Raw genomic sequence first — 19,209 nt, 5'->3', positions numbered from 1 at the left:
TGCCATTAAAGTTGCTAGCCTAAGTTCCTCACCCATAAAATAGGGAGACCCTTCCTTACAGGAGAACTATGATGACAAAAACGAGTGATGTCTTTGGAGCATTCTGACCCAAGCTGTGACAGGAGGAACAAAAGGGAAAGTAATGGTGGTGATGAGTGCCAGCTTTGGGCTAGCACGCTGAAGTCCTCCCAAGTAATGCCCAGAAAGCACTGCCAAAGCTCCACCACGGCATCTTGAACACCTGCCCAGGGCCTGACAGATGAAGGAAAGCTGGAATACGCATGTCGGAGCCTTAGGTAACGGTGCCCCACTAGGGCCGCTCAGAGGCTTACAAATGCAGTAGAGCAGGATCATGAAGAAACACAAACCAGTGGACAGCTGTGTATTCGGTTTCCTATTCTGTATTCAGTTTTCTATAGTCCATTCAGTATTCTGAGTGAGCCAAGGGTCAAGAAGAAAAGCAGTATGTTGCATTCACCCCCCCACAATTAAGATGCATCGGGGACTGATTTTGAATGTCCTTTGAAAAGCGGATTTTAGTTCTGATATTTCCTAGCATGTCTTGTTTGACTTCGTGTTGTAATGCTCTTTTAGCATTTGCAAATACATGCAAAATATATCTACCTATCTACACCCCAAAAATCTGTTCAGTCTTTTATAAAACAAAAATAAAAATGTAAAAGGTGTGTGGAAGAATGACACATTTCAGCAACTTAATGCAGTGTTTTTAATATCTGGCAACTACATAAGTTATAATAAAACACTGTAGTTCAATTCCACATATATTTTACAAATAGATTATGAAGGAAATACAAAATGTTTTTCTATAGCTGAAATTCTATTCACCTTTTAATTATGGATGAGTCTTTGATTCATTTAAGTCATCCACAAACAACATACTGTCAAGTACTGGCCGTCCGTTGAGAGCATTGCTACACGCATGTTTGGGCTGGGGAAAAACCCAAACTCCTCAAGGTACATTACCAAAACAAAAAGCTAAAAGAAATTGAAGGCTGCTTCTTTAACATGGCTACTTGCAAAACTGCCAGGATGTGTAAAGTGAACGCAGGAAGATGTTTCAGTTGGTTTACCGTGACAGAGCACTGATATTTTCACCCTGTACGGTGGATCATCCTGGGATCACACTCCGGAGGATGGACAGGGTTAGGATGCACTATGCAGACCTGCTGCAGCAAAGAATCTGCTTTGACTAATGAGCAGAATAGCAAAAAGAAAACAAGATCTGACAGTTCCTTGATACTAAATGGTGTTACTTAAGCCCATAGCTGTCAAGGTTTTTGCACTGCCAGAAGGGAGATTTGGGGGGTTTGGAGCAAGAGAAACAACTATAATGATTTAGGCTTAACCTCAGCAGTGCCCTGAACCATTATTTAATGATGACTCACCTTGGAGTATGCTAGTTAAATATTTTGATAAATGGAGGAAATAAAAGTTACTGGTCCCAGCAGTTCCATTGTACATAAATAAAAGAAATAGTTGATAAAACAGTACGAAAAGGCAGGTAGGTAGCGTATAATTATTCCCCAGGTGACAGAAAATAAAATGGGCAGTGTAAATCTACTAAAAGGTGTAATTATCTCCAGGTACCAGGCCCACATGAGACATTATCTAACATCTGCAAAAGCCGTAGTATTGTTTATTTTCACCTGTTGCATCCATAGCAAATATTGCAGCAAATGACTGAAAGCAATAGGCAGTTATTGCACGAGAATAAAATGCAAAGGGAAAAACAGAACTAACGTCCCAGATTTGTGTAAAGGCACTGAATAAGAGCCGATATGACATGTTAGACTCACTGGGCAAGGAGCTCAATTAAATATGCATGGTGTTCTTCAGGAAATGTACTACATCTTCCATGCGCTCAAAGGTACAGTGAAAATATTCTGCTGTGCTGCTGACAACCAACAAGTTACCCAGGGCCTTTACACAGCTGCTTTGCTGTCCTCTGTAGCACTGCAGTGATGATAATCATGACATCCTGCACAAACCCAATCATGTCCATCGGGTCTGGCACCTCTCCCATCTGCTCAGCACAGGGAGGTATCCTACAGACACCTCGCATGTTAAATCAGGCATGCTGCAGTATTAAAAAGATGAGGTGCATAGCTGCAAAGAAGATGCCAGTCAAGGAAGCCAAAAAGCAAATTAATTTTTGTGCTTTTTTTGTGTGAATGTGAAAATGGAGACATGATACTAGGTGACATCTATCAACGTCTGCAGATGAGATAGGGCATGTATCTCCTATCAAGGGAATATCTGCGTTCAGCCAGTTGTGCCTATGAAAGCTGAAGCATTTACATGTTCTGTAGAAAAAGGAGCTTTCGGGAACAAATGTTAATAAATAGCCTAAAGAGTACTTCAAATGCTGAGAAAACAACGGTGATGAGTTAAAAAAAAAAAATGTTGTCGTCTTTCTCCCATTAAAATACACAAATTTAATGAATAGAGAATTTCACTCCAAGTTATATAAATTTCAAAACTGAGTTCAGACATTTGCATTCAATTTTTAGACTCTTGCAATGGACGTCAACTTAAGCATCTTAACCTAGCCTTCTTTCAGTGCTCCTAAACACACAGACATCTTTCTAGACTATCCTGGTATGATTTAGAATGACGTCTTATATAATAAGCTTGCAAAGCTTTTGATATTGCGAGGAGCTCTTGCTTAGCATAATATTGGGAGAGATTTTTATTTACTGTTACTGCACAATGTATTTTATAAACAGAAGGATGTGTGTGTTTAGAACTCTACAGAAGAATAATCCTGTAAACTGTGGTCTCAGTCAAAAGGTGGATATTAGCCTACAACAGGAGTGTTATTTTCAGAATTCCAAACTTTCACACTTAAATATTACAATTTTTTTAAACATGAAGATTCCAAAGCGTCAGTTTCTACTCAGAAACTCAATTGCACTTAAGACCATCACCTTACAAAGCCAGTATATACATGTTTCTTAATACTGGTAATGGAGAAGTGCATAAGTAATAAAACCACTACTGGTACTGTAAAAAATATACATAGCATGCTTATGTGACACCAATTAACGGCATGTTTTTGAAGAATGCCAGCTTGACAAGTCATTGACAAGTACTGGAAACTTAAGTCTCGAGAATATATGAGACGTGACAGAGGCAGCACAAGTTGTCCCACCCTTCTTTCCCAATACTCTTCAACCCTGACTTACCATATTCTGTGGAAAAAATTCATTTGCTATGCTTGCTCCACAGATGTTATCTGCGAGCGACCACCAGCAGGCCTGCTGGCTAGTGCCAATTTTGACAGTGGATTATGTCATGAAATGACATTTGGGTTTTGTCCTTGCTCAATAGCAAACAGTGTTAAGGAAGTAGGTCACAAGACAAATTCCTAGTGTAGGAAGGTGGCAGAGTTTTATGGGCAAACAGCTTTAATCCCTCCTTTTCTTTTAAGTTATGTTTGCTTACCAGGGGGAAATAAGGGGGGGAGGAAAAAGTTTACCTGCCTGAAAGGAAGGAGCTTGTGTACAGAGTGGAAAAAGGTTTGATTGCCTGAAAGGAAAAGTGCCTATTAGAAAGAAAAAAAGATGGCCTGAGAGAGGACTTTACCTGCTTGCTTCAAAAAGCCTGCCTGCTTCCAAAACAAGAATTTACCTGCTAGGATTCAGCTCGCCGATTTGTCTGCCAGGTGCTGGAAAGCAAAACACTGAAACAAGGTCTGTACTCATTACTTCTGCTGCTATCACACAGTCAAAACAAGGCCATCAATTAATTTCTGCACAATAGCCTCTTTAGTTTTAAAATCTACCGTGCTTTACTCACCGCTTTCAAGGCAATCCTGGAAAGCGAAGGTGCTATGGGAAGTGCTAATCTTTTCATCTTTTTTGTATGGGTTTAAGAAGGGAACAGAGTCTAGAAGTTATTCATCACTTACAAGGCATAACATGAAATTTTCTTGTGCTTTTGAAGTGATTCCCCTGAATATAATTGACTAAACTGATTAAAGCAACTGTTGAGTTGAAAGTCTTCCAACCAAGGTCTGAAAAATGCCTTCCTGTGAAATGTTTAATATTTCTTTTTGTATGATCTCCTTATTAGGCTGTTCAACTTTCTATCCTGGAAAAGTTATGGTTTTTCAGGAAATTGGATTATATCTCCTCACCCTCTCTGTAGCTGACACTGTTTGCTTAGGTTTTTGTTTTTAGAACTAGACGTTTTATTTCAGACATTTTATTTTTTAGAAAACATGTTTCTTCTGCAGTGTATCAGGTTACTTAATTTTCAGTGCCCAGCCATACAAAGTTTTATGCAAAATGAAGAATTTTTGTTTAAAATCAAATCATAATCAAGAAGCCAAGTATAAAATTACGTTTTCGGTATAAGGAAAACACATAAGACATTTTTAAATACTGTATTTCCCCCACTAAAGCATGTATTTTTCTCATATATGATAATTTCACAGGATCACAGAATGGTTGAGGTCAGAAAGGACCTCTGGAAGTCATCTTGTCCAACCCCCCTGCTCAAGCAGGGTGACCCAGAGCAGGCCGCCCAGGACCACCTCCAGACAGCTTTTGAGTATCTCCAGCGATGGAGGCTCCGCAGCTTCTCAGCAACCTGTGCCAGTGTTCAGTCACCCATCAGTACTCAGTACACATCTGTATATATGTACATATATCTATTTTATAGATACTTTATAGTTATCTATTTTATCTATGTATTTATGAGAAAATACATGCTTTGTGTGTCTATGTGTTTGCAGGTACAATATTTATTTTTCTTCTGCCCTCTCATAAAAAAAAAAACCCAAACAACCACAAGCCACCTTACACTGAACCCTGAACCTAAGAGTGTTTTTATAGCATAGCTTCTGTCCTTATTAATCTTTAACAAATCCTTCTTGGGAAAAGAAAAAGCAAATACAAATGAATGCCTATTTTGTGTTCAGATATTTGGTATACTAGTGCAGCTGATTTGCATTCACATTTGGGTAGTCTGGGTGCACTTGGTGAGGTGGGTACTGTCCTAGATCCTCACGTGCACTTACCATGAAGTCATAATAAACAGGCATTAACACACGAGCTTATTTTCTACCCCAAGAAGAGTCAAAATCAGAATGCTTTTTCAACAAACGTGCATTCGTGTTGAAAAGTTAATATTCCCTCTGTCTAATTATTTTTAAAGCAAGAATAAATTGGTTATATGTAATACACTGTTTGTGAATGCCATCTGATGAATATGCTTGCTCCATCTTTAGAAGGGGCAAATGGAGCCCCTTTTCCTGAGACCTCTCAGGTCCCAACCAGAGGACTCCTCAGAGCTGTGCTGCTGGAGGGCTAAACTGGAAACCAGATTGTACAAGAGGTGGCAATGTGAGGTTTAGAATCAATTTTAAAGCCTTCAAAAAAGTATAAGCCTGTGGAATACTTGCTACTTTATTATATTTATCTATATACTTTTAGACATTACGTTATCTATTCATAGTTCAGCAGGTATGCCACGCTCATCAGTTTCCAAATTATTTGCTGGCTTCCTGGCACACCTCTTAGTTATTTTTATCTGATATTTCAAATAAATTACAAAATGCCTTGAATTGCATGATTAGTCCATTATGTATTCTGTTTATTACAATTATATGAACTTTTGATTAACCTCCATAAGTTTCATGAATAAATTACCTGGATCAGGGGAAACTGCCAGTTAATGTTACAATGTTCCAGTGGGGAGTTTCCAAGAGATTAATCTGCCTTTTTCAGAGGCAGCTTTTTTCATCCCAGCTTCCTTTAAAAGGAATACATGCTGCTGCTGCTCAGTTGTGATGAAGAACATGTGAATATATTTGCAACCCACTCAAAGTGAGTGGGTGCAAAATTTGCTCACAGAATCACATCTTTGGAAGATGATTTGTGCCCTTTTAAATATTGATGGCACAGTCACTCTAACATGATGAGGATAAATTGCGCTAATCATGGTGAGTATCCCAAGCTGTGCTACATTACAATCCAGAGATTTCTTTCCTGTATCTTCTGTGAGTGGTGTTGAACAGTTTCTTGTTGAGAAACCTCAGAAACTTTTCTGCTATCCACAGCACAATTACCAGGAAGAAGACTCATAAGACTAGATGGTTGCCAAAGACCTGGCTCTGCTTTTGCCCAAAGCTCCTCCCCACTCACACAAAGACATTTCCCAGAGGTCTATTTCTTGTGTGGCAGGGTTCATTTAGGCAGATTCCCCTGCCACTTTTATAAACTGATCAAGAAAATAGAAGAAAAAATGGTGGGGATCTAGTCTTTGGGTACAGAGGAAGGTATTTGCTGGAGTCAGCAGAGAATGGGAAGACCAAGACAGCAACTTGCCTACCGAATTCATCACACTCAACACGTGCTGTGTGTTGTAGGATCAGGAAGATATGAGAAGCAGGAGAGCTTTCTGCTGGTCTGTCAAGAGTAAGTAATAAACCTTCAGAGATAACCTGTTGGTAAAAGAAAACTTGGTGGCACAGAGATTAGGCAGGGAAAGGAAGGACACTGGAGAAGGGTGCTGGTGGCCCTTTGATTAGCTGTACAGGAGACCTCTGAATATAGAAGAAAGCCATAAAATCAAGTATTAATCGTAATGACATAAGGTCTATCTGCAAGAGATGAGAATTGCAGAGATGTCCACAGGAGCATCTCATTGCTGCCCTGTCCAGCCGGTGTTCAACAGCATCACGGTGATGAAACAGCTCAAAACAAGAAAGCTTGTGCAGTAGATCAGCACGAGGTGCTCAGGAAGGCAAAAGGAGGTTTGAGAGACCCTGAGGAAGCACCGATGAGACAGAAAGGGTGCTGGATGAGCCATCAGAGCCCACTGGGTGAGGAGCGCTGGCCTGGCTGCAGTGGTGTGCTGCTGTTCCAAATAGATGTTGGTATAGCAAATATAGGATATTTCATCCTTGCATTAGCTAATCTTTAGACTGATCTTAGAAGACAAAATTTGTTAAGCATTTCTTAAATAACCAAATACACAAGGTCCTGTGAGGTCAGAATAGTCCCTGCGTTCAGTTCAGTTTTGATGGAAAACTACTGGGAATGATCATCTACTGAGCCTGGGCTATAAATATTATTATTAACATACTGATGATATCTTTTTCTATGCTGCTTTTTTGTAGGAGATAGACAGAGATGGTGCCAACTGCTCTCCGTAGCTGGCAGAAACAGAGAGCTGGATGAAAACCAGCTGGTTGCAGCTCAGACTGGAAAGATAGATGGCATTCAGGAGAAGTATTTTAGGGACAAAATGCTGCACCAAACTATTCCTGAAATGTTTTTACATGAGACTCCAATTTCTGTGGGATTCACAGATCTATTTGGGGTCAGCTTTCCAGAGAAAAAGCTAACACCGCAGATCATACATGTTTTCTCTTGTGGATGACTGTACTCAGAATAATTGTATTTCTTTTCTGTGACCTGTAATCACAGAAGTCCCAGGATGTCTGCAGTAGAAGAAAAAGTGCTAGGGCTAAGCACCACAATGACATTACTCTTCTCAGTGAATACCAGGGTGCAAGATGACTGAAGGCAAGTGAGAGCCTGGAGACTCAAATGATAATAAAAGAGCAGGGACCAAAATTGAAAGCATTATTCTAATGATCAACAATATATCAGTTCAGATGCTAGAAAGCAAACGAAAGAGACAAGGAAAGGAAAATTTTTAGGTGTTACGAGAATAACATTTTTAAAGTAAATCCTGGAGGACAGATGGTAAGGTTGTAAAAGATGTGTTTTCTATGAGCTAAAGTCAGGAGCATTAGAAGTGTAAAGAGGCATGAATTTAACTAAGAGAGCTATTTATTATAAAAACTAACAACGCATGCAGTTGAAGTTCATTGGTATTTCTTTAGAGCAACCTTGACAAATAATGTAAGAAATACATAGGGTACTATGAGCCTTTTGGTGTAATTTCCTTCTGCTTCCCAGAAACAATAAAATAATATACAGGAGTTCTTTCGCTTTCCTCAGCGCAGTGACATTTCACAAAAGGTAAAGCAATGCTGCACCTACTGACTTCCCTTATCTATTTACAAGAGGAAATGTCATCAAGCATTCAAAATGTCACTACCTGCTGGGATGACGTCACGGAAGTGTCCCTTCCCCTTCAGACGCTGATGTTTGGAGCAATAAACCGTAATCTGCTTAAGGAGATCACGGTTTGGTGGGCAAATGGCACTGTGCTCAGTACCTACAAAATGAATCGCGGAGCAAATACGTTTGCCAGGACTGAAGACGTTTTCCAAGGAGCGCAGACAAATGTTCACTAATGTTGTCTGCCTCTTAAGCCAATTATTGCTGCAACACAGACAAAGAGGTGCTGTGTCTGCTGCTTAAGCCATCTTGTTAAAGTCCTTTAAAAGTGTCATGTACACAGAGAAGCATATTTGTAATCTTTATACTAAGTACACTTCACCTTAATTGCACCACCTCACGAAATTATATAAACAAGACTTTTGTATTTGTGCTAGAGATTTTCTCAAGCTGTAGAACCGGGAGTTGCTTATGAATTTCATAGGGTACAGTTAGTGGTTTAGGATCCACAGTTTTGTTTTATTTATTATTTGGTGCAAAATAGACACAATTCACAAAATCCGAGATTCCTTTCTGCCATTAAATTTCTCCTGGATTCATATCCTGCTGTTTATTTCTTGCCTGTACTCAGACTTTTTCCTGATTCCTAAAAAAACATAAGTCTTAAAACTAAATAGTTCTCAGAAAGAAAAAATTTGATACGTATTGCCTACTTACTTTCTTCATTATCAAATACTCCAATAAAGATATATGGCAACAAAAGGTCTTTAAACAAAAAATAACATTATTTTCCTTTTCCATTTCAGTTGGTTTTATCCAAGAGAGACATACACTGGTTCTTGTAGCCTCAGGACTTGCACGCATATGCATAAAACTCAAAGTGAATCCTAAACTGAATCTACAGTAAGATGTTAAAAAAATCCAGTTATGGGGTGTTTTTCTGGTTTTGTGGTTTGTTTGTTGGGGTTTTTTAAACAATTCTTCAATTTCTGATTAAATTATAATTAAAACTTAAATAAATCTAGCACAAAGGTGGTTCTTCTAATCATTCTAACCTGCTATTGCTGATCTTACCACCATTATTATGGCAGTAAGCCTCAGAGGCCTTTTGAACACTGAGGACCTACTATGCAAAACCATATGATAGATACCAGTTTGAGATTTTTAACCCCCCAAATAAAATATGCACTGGGTTTCTCAGTCCTACCACCAAGATAGCAGTTTGGGGTATGTTTATGCAAATTCTCTGTTGAAAACACTGGTTTCCATTAGCTTGCAAAAGATAAAAGGTGACAGTGAAGGACAATTAATTTCGGCTCAGATTTAACCTGAGCATCTGGCCACTTACCCAAGGTAATTCAGTAAGTCAGTGGCAGGACTGACTGCAGACATTCCTCCATCTCCTGTACTTTCAATATCAGAGACAGTTCCTTAACTTTCTCAGATCTCCACAGAGATTTCCAGACCAGCAAGATTCGCTAGACTTCAGATGAGTTGAGAGCCAGTGCACAGCTTATCTGAATCTCCTAAGTTTCTGAAGATTTCCTATCACAGGATTACAAACTTATTTTTAGTAGCTGTCCAACTTCCAATGTGAATCATAAACCTCAAGCCAAACTAAGTCTATAAAGTTATCAGATAAAGCTCAGATTCTCAGACTTGTAAATGACCCCATTAGCATCAATGAGTAGGATGCATTTTGTGGAGATACGGTTATACACAATTTAAAATTCATCTGAATATTCCAGAGTTAAATGAAAGGGCTGTTCCCTGGAGATTAACTGAGGAACCATATTCCTTTTACTTGCTTCAGCTATATCTTTACCAATTTTTTTGAACATTTTTGCCTCTCATGCTATTTATAGTGAACGTTTACTAGTGTCCCTGTTCAAACTAATGTGAGGATGCAAATGCCCCGGTCCCAGTAATGCTTCCCACTTTATCAGCTGAAACAGCATTCTATTTGTGACACTAAAATAATAAAACTGCATCTACATAGTTAGTGCAAACAGCAGAGGTTTGCTCACAGTGTGGAAAACTAAGGAAAAAGCCAAAGAAGAAATCAAAGTAAAGACAAACCCAACACTCTCAAAACCTTCTTATAATAGGATATAAGATTATTCAAACTGTTATAATGGTCTTTTCAATGACTTCCATGCAACTGAAATACTTTATATTACAGCAAATACAGTATATATGAGCTATCTTCTTGCAAAAATTAATGAATGAAAAAAAAGGTTAAATATTGAAAAAGATCCACATGTTAAGGTAAACTTTTAGACTACAAATAAATGACCTGGGGATTTTGTACATACGAAAGTTTTATTATTGTACTAGCTTTCAGGTTAGTTTTCCTTTAAAGAAGAGTTCAAGAAAACTGGACAAAATATCTTTTCCAGCTTTCAAATATTTATTTCTTAGTTTACAAAGTCTGTATTTATTCATCTTGAACTAAACTGTTTAGGAAAAAAGTGAAATATTACCACTTGCACAGTTCCAGCTGAAAAGTTTTCAAATGCAAACCAAAAACACATCTTCTGAAAGTTTCCAAATCATTCAGTGTAAAATAAAGTACTTTTGGCCTTAGTAATTAAGGAAATCATTACAGCTGTGCTTGCCTTATGGTACCTGTGAAAAATTTGCTCTGGTTGTTGCAACCTGGACGAACCCCAGTTTCTCTCAGGAAAAGATCCAAGCACACATCCCTCTGTCCCACCATTTCCATAAAGAGAGTTTCTCAAAAACTTGCCGTGTCCTCCCATCTGAGCAGTTAGCAGGCCAGATACACAGGGTGTATTGGAAGGTCACCTGTCCTGAAATACAAACCCTAATCAGAAAGAATTGAGAATACATAATTAAAAATTCATGGTATTAAACAAATACTCATGTTTCAGCTACCTTATTTTCTCCTGGATAATTGCTTTTACATTTGCTTGTAATTTGACGTTATTGAACGAACATTTGATAAAAAGATATTTAGCTTTCCATTGCAGCTGTCGAAAGAAATGAGCTGGGTGGAAACAACCGAGCCAGAACCGATTCCCAATCACTCTGTCTCTGGTAGGACACAGCAGTACGCGGGCTATCTGAGAGGAGGAGTGATATTCTGGAAGTACTGCCTCACAAACTGTACTTATTTAGAATACACAACTTGGCAAATAGATGGTTTAAATCTCCTGGCTTGACACCCTCTTCAGGTGCACAGGTCCCCCACACGCAATTAGCTAGACTTAGTATTTGGCACTGCTTCGTGGTTTCTTAGGCAGGGTGCTTTGGTTTTGCTTCTTCCCTGAAAGACAAACCCCAAGCAGGATGTTCAATTTTTCAGCCACCTAAACATCGACTTTAAAGAGCTCTTTCTGACATCCTGCTTTTGCCTTCACTTTCTCCCCCGTTGCTACTTTATCACACTGACTAGGCTGTACATGAAGCGCCTGAGGGATGGCAGCGAATTTACAAAACAAACAAATGGCCTCCACATCCAGTTGCATCCTGCCTGCTAGAGTGCGGCACGGCTCGGGGAAGGTTTTAAAAGCACTGAAAGACCAACTTCATTTTATTTCCACACTCCCGTTTCTCCTTTTTGGGACTGGGGGAGAACGACCCACATATACCCAGGTTCACCAGCCCTGGGATACAAAGTTCTGCAAGTGTGAACCGAGCAAGAATTAATAAGTTTTCAAGATCATCCAAGGGGAGGAATCTATGAAATAAATTAACCCTCCAGGCGCAGATTAAAAAAATTGCTGATCTTTAGCACCTCCCATTTAATAATCTTAAAGCTCATTACAAATGGTAATAAGCCATGCCTCATCATGGATAGGAATATTAATAATATTCTTCTGGTCTTAAAAATGGTATAAATGAACGGTGTAGCCAGCAGTCTGATTTTCATAACGTGCCTGTTCATTCATTCATATAGTTTGTGGGTATAATTACAACAGCCGTGTGTTTCTGTTGGCCTGTTATACGCATAAGTAGCTATTTGCATCTGCAAATATCTCATTTACGTGTATGGTCACTGTTATGTCTATGTGCATAAATTAGGTATGCAATTGCACACATCGTAACGTTCATATATTTGTAAGAAAAAATGTCTGTGAGCTAAGCCATACATCCTGCTATGTCAACTTTGTGGCAGAACTGGGAATACAACACAAATTGTCAGACTCCCAAGCCTGCAATTTAATCACAGAGCCTCACATACCAGAAGAGGAATGAGAGACGTAAGCAAGATGAGGGAAACAGCCCAGTCTCATCAGCTCAGTAAGGATAACGGTGATCCACCTCAGACTCCTTTTTGACTTCATTAAATTGTTACAGTTAAGGGACAAGCCCTGTTGTTCCAGAGAATAGATCACCCTAACTACTGATGTCTTGTGAAATAATCCTGTGGGTCTAGCGGAGTAGCTGAGATTCAGCACCAATCTTGGCAAAGACTGGCCAACGTGCCCCTTTTTTATTCAGTTTTCTAATTTGCAATCAATTAAATCGGAGGATTTTAAGTTACTGGATACCTTCCAAACACTTCTCCCTGGCTACTGAGATTTGTACTTCAGTCTTCTAGGAAGCATACAATAAGCCACAAATTATATTTGCGTTAAAGAAAACAACTGATTAAATTTCTTGAGCTATCCAAAGGAACAATTCCTGTAGAGTCATAACAGAAAGCGCATGGCTATAGGGTAAAAGGAAGTAGCAAAGTGAGAAAAAGCAGGAGCTTGTCCGGAGAAAGTAGATTGTGTTTACTGAGAAGGACTACCAGCCTGTGAACTCATATTAAATCTAATTTGAAACATCTGAACACAAAAAGAAATGACAGAGGCTGAAGAAAAGGAAGAAAACACAGGTCTGTTTTCTCTGGGGCATCAGGAGGCACATGTGAGAGCAGAAGGGCAACAGAATCCACAAGTCTTTGGAACAGACCTGGATCGGGAGCTATAAAAATCCCAGATTCAGCTCTCAGTTCAGGAAAAGGCTTTCTTCCTGTGTGACTCTTGGCAAGTCACAGCAGAATTGAAACAGTGCTTTGGCATCGAGAGCAGGACTTGATGGCAGGAGCTGAAGTCCAAATTTGCAACATAAAACCTTCCTCCTTAATAAATATACTTCACCATATAGATTCCTAAACTGAGTAGGTACCTCTTTTTCATATAAAATTCATTACTATTGTTCTATTTACCGAGAATGTGAGAAGTTACTTCAATTTAAAGTAGGTAATCATATACATCACAGTTTCAGTATCTTTGCATGTATTAAGATTAAGCTTTCTTGAAACAAAGTCCTTCAAAGGTTCCCCAAGTGGTAGATGTTTAAGTATTGGGTTCTACACAAAAGGCAGCAGATGTAACACCTGTACACCCCACCCGCCCCCCCCAAAGAAGACCTCTAATTTCATTGTTTCCAGTTTAGTAGGAGTTAGAACAAGTGGATGGTCTGGTTCAGCTGAAAACGGAGGTTCTCTTCCCTTGAGTGCAATATTCCCAGCAGCAAAGGAGAATAGCAAGAAGGGACATAACTACACGTAGCGCTGGGTTATTTGGACAGAAAGAGAAGTTCTTAAATTCTGCCTCTTCCTTCCCAGAGTAGTTTTATGGTTTTATATTGAACTGCCATTGGAAAAAGAAAGGAAATAATCCAGAGTGCAGGGACCAGAACTCAAAACTTATTTCACCTCTCTGGAGGTGGAAGAAAGTGGCATATTACTGGTCCAAGGCCTTTGTCTTTCAGCGCAGCAGCACTTTGTTATCGAGTTAAAATGCACGGCAGCCTTTGCTGCACCAGGCAGGTTACAGAATACACCTGCGAACAGCACTGCTGTCACTGATGGTTATGATTTCCCACTAGAAATGGGTCATTTTTAATACCTGGAACAGATAGCAGGTATGTCAGTACCTGTACATCTCAAGAGTGTATGTGTTTCATGTCCTCTTACCCCCCACGGCAATCTTTCCTGCTTTTTGCCATTGCTGTCATTTACTATGAACTGGTGGGATCCGGCAACCTTATTCTGCTTGAAATAGATTCCAGCTGCCAAAATACTATTCCAGGCTGAATTCAGAGTGCATTGTTGCCAACAAGAAGCTCCGTATTCCTCTCTTTCATATATTACCTCTCTATGAAGCATCCTTTCTGACAGCAGTTAGGGACACTAAAGTTGGCCTTTGCCCATGGACATTCCCTAGATGACCTATATCAAACAAATCAGACGCCCTTTTGTCTGAGTGTATGAGCAAGTAGGTGACCCCATTTGAAAATATTCATTAAATGGTTTCATCATTTTTTATATTACTTGAAAGTCATTAACATATTGGGTCAAATTATGATCTCAATTACAGAGGAGTAAATCTGAGGTAATTACACAGGCGCAGAATATGATCAAAATCTGGTGCAAAATAATTAGAACATTTCAGTTGCTCTTGGTGAAACTTCATTAGTGGAATAATATAAATTAATAAAGACCACCAAAATGGATGATGTCAGAAAACTCACTGAAAATGAAGTCTCAGGTTGCACTGTTCACAGGAAACATATCAAGTAAAGGAGACAAACGAAGCCCCAAGGTCCTGGTAATCAGTGTTAGAGCTACTTATGATCTTCACCCTTTTGGTGGGAACACGACTAATCCACTTGATAAACTGAGCATCAATGACCTTCGTTAAAAATTCATTGAAACCTCACTGAGTAAATTATAACTATTAACCTTAAATTATGTGGACATATAATTATCCAGACTGGATTCTCTGCATACCTATCTACAGGGGCACAACCTGTCTCCCCTAGCCCCCCCCCCATACTCACATTAGCAAGTGTTTACTCTAAATGCGATTACAGGCACAAATACATTAAACAAACTTTTCACTGTTGAAAAAATCAATATGCTATGAGATAGGAAACATCAGAATTAAAATTGCACGTAAACATGTACCCCTCTCTACTAAAACGTGCATGTGGTTTCAGGTTCAGGCTTCACTTGCGTTCTCCTACAGGCACCCTCTCCTTCAGCACAGAGGATGGGTGGCACACACATAAAGAGAAGCTCTTCCATTTTCTTGCTTTCTATTCAGTATTGTTTGTGATACCCTGCATTACTATAGATATGAGGATAGTAAAATTAAGTCCTGATTTCTGTAGTATTTGACTGCTTCATCAACATTAACATGTGCGCTTCTTCCAACAACTTTTATTAATGCTATGAGGGAACTGGAATTTCTGCCCTATAGGAAGTTTGTATATCTGGGGAAAAAAAAAAATTCTCAAAAGATGGTCAAGCTTTGACATTCTCAACACAGGCAAATGGTGGGAGAAAGGAAATACAGAAACAGAGAATGCAATCCTTTAAACGTGTCTGGATAACGCCTGAGTTTCAGAGGAATCGGGTGATGCATCTTACTCTCACACAAATGCTTCAGAGACTTCAACAGCTAGACCCCCCTTTCTGGGAGAGCTTGAGGAGGCAGTCGTTAGCTCCAGAAGCCTTCTTACCTACCCCAGGGTAATCTGAAGGGATTTGTTTGTTTGTTTGTTTTTAAATAACCTGAAATGCAGGCGGGGGGGGACCCAGAGGTGGCTCATTTTGGTGGCAGCCTGCCTGGCAGGAAGCCGAGCCCCGGGCTCTGCGCTGGATGTGGCATCGGGGAGCTCAGGAGACCGCTGTGGTCGCGTCTAGGATGATACTATCTGGGCTGGCAGAAGACCAGGCAGGCCTCACTTCCAATGTCAGCTTTCACTTCAACACGTTCCCATAAAATACCTGCGGATATTGACCAGGGTGTCTTCATTAAACCAACCGACATCTGCATAACAACTCAGACACCAGCTTTAATCACTTTAAAAACAAGGAGCCACTGGGCAAAGAGATTAAGGTAAAAAATACTAATTGATCACGGTGCCCAAAGTAAGTGAACTAGAATCCGTTCTTCCAGCGTGCGTTACCATTTTATATCCACAGGTCGCAAGCACAGCTCTCGTGGACACCAGCTGCAGTAGTGAAAGCTCAGCAGTCCTCCCACACAGGTATCAGGTATTCAAGGCAAGGAAAAAAACCTTTGCGTACGTGTCTGGCTTAGCATTTCCCAGGGAATCTGTAACAGATGAAAGGATAGCATCTAATTGCCCCAGCTGTTCTTGACAACACAGTAACAACAAAATAATTCAACTTTTTAAGGCAAAACAAATAACAGAAATATAGTTCATTGTTAACAGAAATGACTGTCGTTCCTTATTAAGGTTAAAAAAAAAAAAAAGTCCTTTTCAGGTCAACCCTTTCTTTCCCCACCTCCTCAGCTTGTTCTCCACCCCAAATAAAAATAAGCTTATTCAACTCATAAAAAATACATCCACAATATCTTTAAAGGTGGTCTTTTTCAGCCCTTAAAATGGTTTAAAACAAACGCTCAAACAACATGCATTTCAAAAATGTCTGGTCAGCCACTTGGATGTTTGAAATGACACTTTTTTTGTCTTACAATCGTCATAAAATTTTTCAAGAGTGACCTCATGTACTTCAATGACCTGCAAATTGCATTTTTTGCAAAGCATCTCTGCATTTCCTAGCTTGCTGGTTTGACTGAGTGATCTCAGTAATTTTTCAGCATGCTGGTTTTCAGCCAAAATGATTAAAATGTTGACAACTTATAAATGACTTAAAACAAGACCTACGATGGAAATGATCACCAGTGGTGATCAGTACTGGTCTTTATTGCCCTTGGTCCAAAATACTATAAAGCCAACCTCCACACAGTGTTTTTTACTGTATTAGTGGTTAAGTACAAGTATTCTCCCCCAGCCCAAATTAGAACAATGCGTAACTGGAATTTCAGTAAACGTGAACTTTAAGACATTATTATGGTTAAAAGACAGGATGCGACATTTCACTTGTGTAGAAGAAACTTTAGTTCTTTGGTTAGCAGTGCCAATTCATCAATGTGTTTTTGCATCATGCAGATATTGCCGATTCTGATAAACTTTTTTTTTTTTAAAGTAAAAGGGATAAAAAAGGATTATGCAGAATGCTCATAGTATTGCATCAATCAATGCCTCAGTTTTCTGCTCAGAGGCACACAAGACAGAAAAAACCCTTACCCTCATTTTGGCTTTACACTGCACTTTTTTTGCATTTTTATGTAAATCGCTATCCAAAAACAATTTGTCATCTTTCTGGAACAAACCTATCATGAACCTACAAGAGAAATGCATTTTCAGTTGTGAGGAAGAAAAAAAAAAAAGGAGTACTAAAGGCTGTAAAGAGCTCTCTGAATTATGCAACTACCTGCCCTTCAAAGCTAATACACATCGAGGCAAGTAATAGAGTTCTGAGGGGAGAAAGTAATACAGCCCTAAGCAAGGATACTGCTGAACTTGATTTTTGCCAGAAGTAGTGGGTGGCAATGTAATTTTGTTGGTGTTCCCTATCTTCTCATAATCCTGCAGTAGCACATTTTTCTCACCTATCACAGTAAAAGCCTAACCCTAATGTAAGGGCTTTTAGATTTAAAAAATCATGTCTTTGGAGCATATGGCAGAATTGCTTTGTAACAAATTGTTTACTTTTCCATTTGAATCACAAAAAAAAGTGGAGGGAGGGAACACCAACATCCTCAGTCAAAAAGAACATTTGCTACAAAAGTCAAATTTGATTCATCAAGAATCTTTTCTTCCTGCAGAGAATGTGTTTACCTATCTACACGAGACCACTGAACATAGCTGCTTCTTTATTTTTAGTCCTGAAATTCAGAGTATGTTAGCTTATGCTTGGAAAGGACAAGACCTGGTTCTTTTGGGAAACGGCTTGAGTAAGAAGTAAAGAAAGGCAGACTACAGAATGAGGCTTTATGTAGAAGTCTTTCATACTCGAGGTATCCCAAAGTGCTTTCAGAAAGACATTGCTACATTAATCATATACATCCAGAGAACCTTTCAGAGGTGGCAACATGACGTCAACAACTGCTCACAACTTAGTTCAAAGTGCAAAAAGGTTTATATAAGTCGCTAAAACCTAGAGATGGTATGGTATAAAAATTAGGATTTTGAATTGCTTGGACATGTTAGCTAGAGTGCTCGTGTATGTAACTCAGAATTGAACTATCAGCTTAAAATTAGTCCTTGGGGGATTGTTTGTTTACATTTTCTTACTCATGCTCACTACAGTACCCGACTGCTTTTAAGAAACCTCCTTCTCTCCAAGCCTCCAATCCACCAGTTTTTCTGGAGAAAGTGTAGATTCAGAATGGGATCGGAAGTGTCAGACTTTCAGCCCCAGTTCCATTGCCTGTGGCCTTCAACCTGAACAATGTGATGAAGGGTTATCAACACAATACATGGACTACGTAAGAACAGATTCCTGGGTTTCATGTTAGTGTTTCTTGTTTTAATGTTATTTGCACCCTGAAAACATTGCAAAAAAAATTAACAGTAAGTGCTTTTTTTTTTAAGAAGAAAAATTAAATGAGAGCAATACTAATTCAAACTTATCTATTGTTTGCAATTAACATGCATAAAAGATGATTGTAATGCTAGTTATGCTACTTTATGCACATTGAGTGAAATGCCCCATAATCCCAAGAACATTACTTTTTTCCTTTTAACGGTTTTACTCAAATAGGTGACAAATATATAAACAAAAAAATCCACCTGAAAATGCCAAGCATTCTCAAAATCTGTTCCCATAATATAAAAAAATAATGAACACATTCTTAGGCAGAAAGAGCTAGTTTAGAATGATTAGATAAGCGCTATTTGCTGAGGGGTTTAGACTGCTCAGAATTAATACTTTACACAAATATGGGGATGATCCCCCATCTCTCAGTAGCACACCAAGGAGGGAATCATGACACTTGTTCCATTGATTTTCCACTTACTTTTGGAGAAAGGGAGGGAAAAACAAAACACTCTAGCAGCAAGTAGCTTTCTTGGAAAAAAGTTGAGATTGGTGAAAATCCAGATCTACAGAGCACTTGGGTAACTTTCATGTCTAAAACAACAAATCTGGGCACCTAATTCTGACAGCACTTTGTAGAAACTCTGCTAATATTTTGTATGTTTGTGTCGACCGGTAAGTTAATAAAGACCACGGAATTCAATATGCAGCAATGACTTCAACACCTGAAGAGATAATATTGTCAAGACAGTCAAGAACATATTAAAAAAA

Source organism: Aptenodytes forsteri, unplaced genomic scaffold (genome assembly GCF_000699145.1).
Source record: "Aptenodytes forsteri isolate BGI_AS27 unplaced genomic scaffold, ASM69914v1 Scaffold125, whole genome shotgun sequence".
NCBI classification, from domain to species: Eukaryota; Metazoa; Chordata; class Aves; order Sphenisciformes; family Spheniscidae; genus Aptenodytes; species Aptenodytes forsteri.
The sequence above is the reverse complement of the archived record's forward strand: the minus strand, read 5'-3'. Positions refer to the sequence as shown.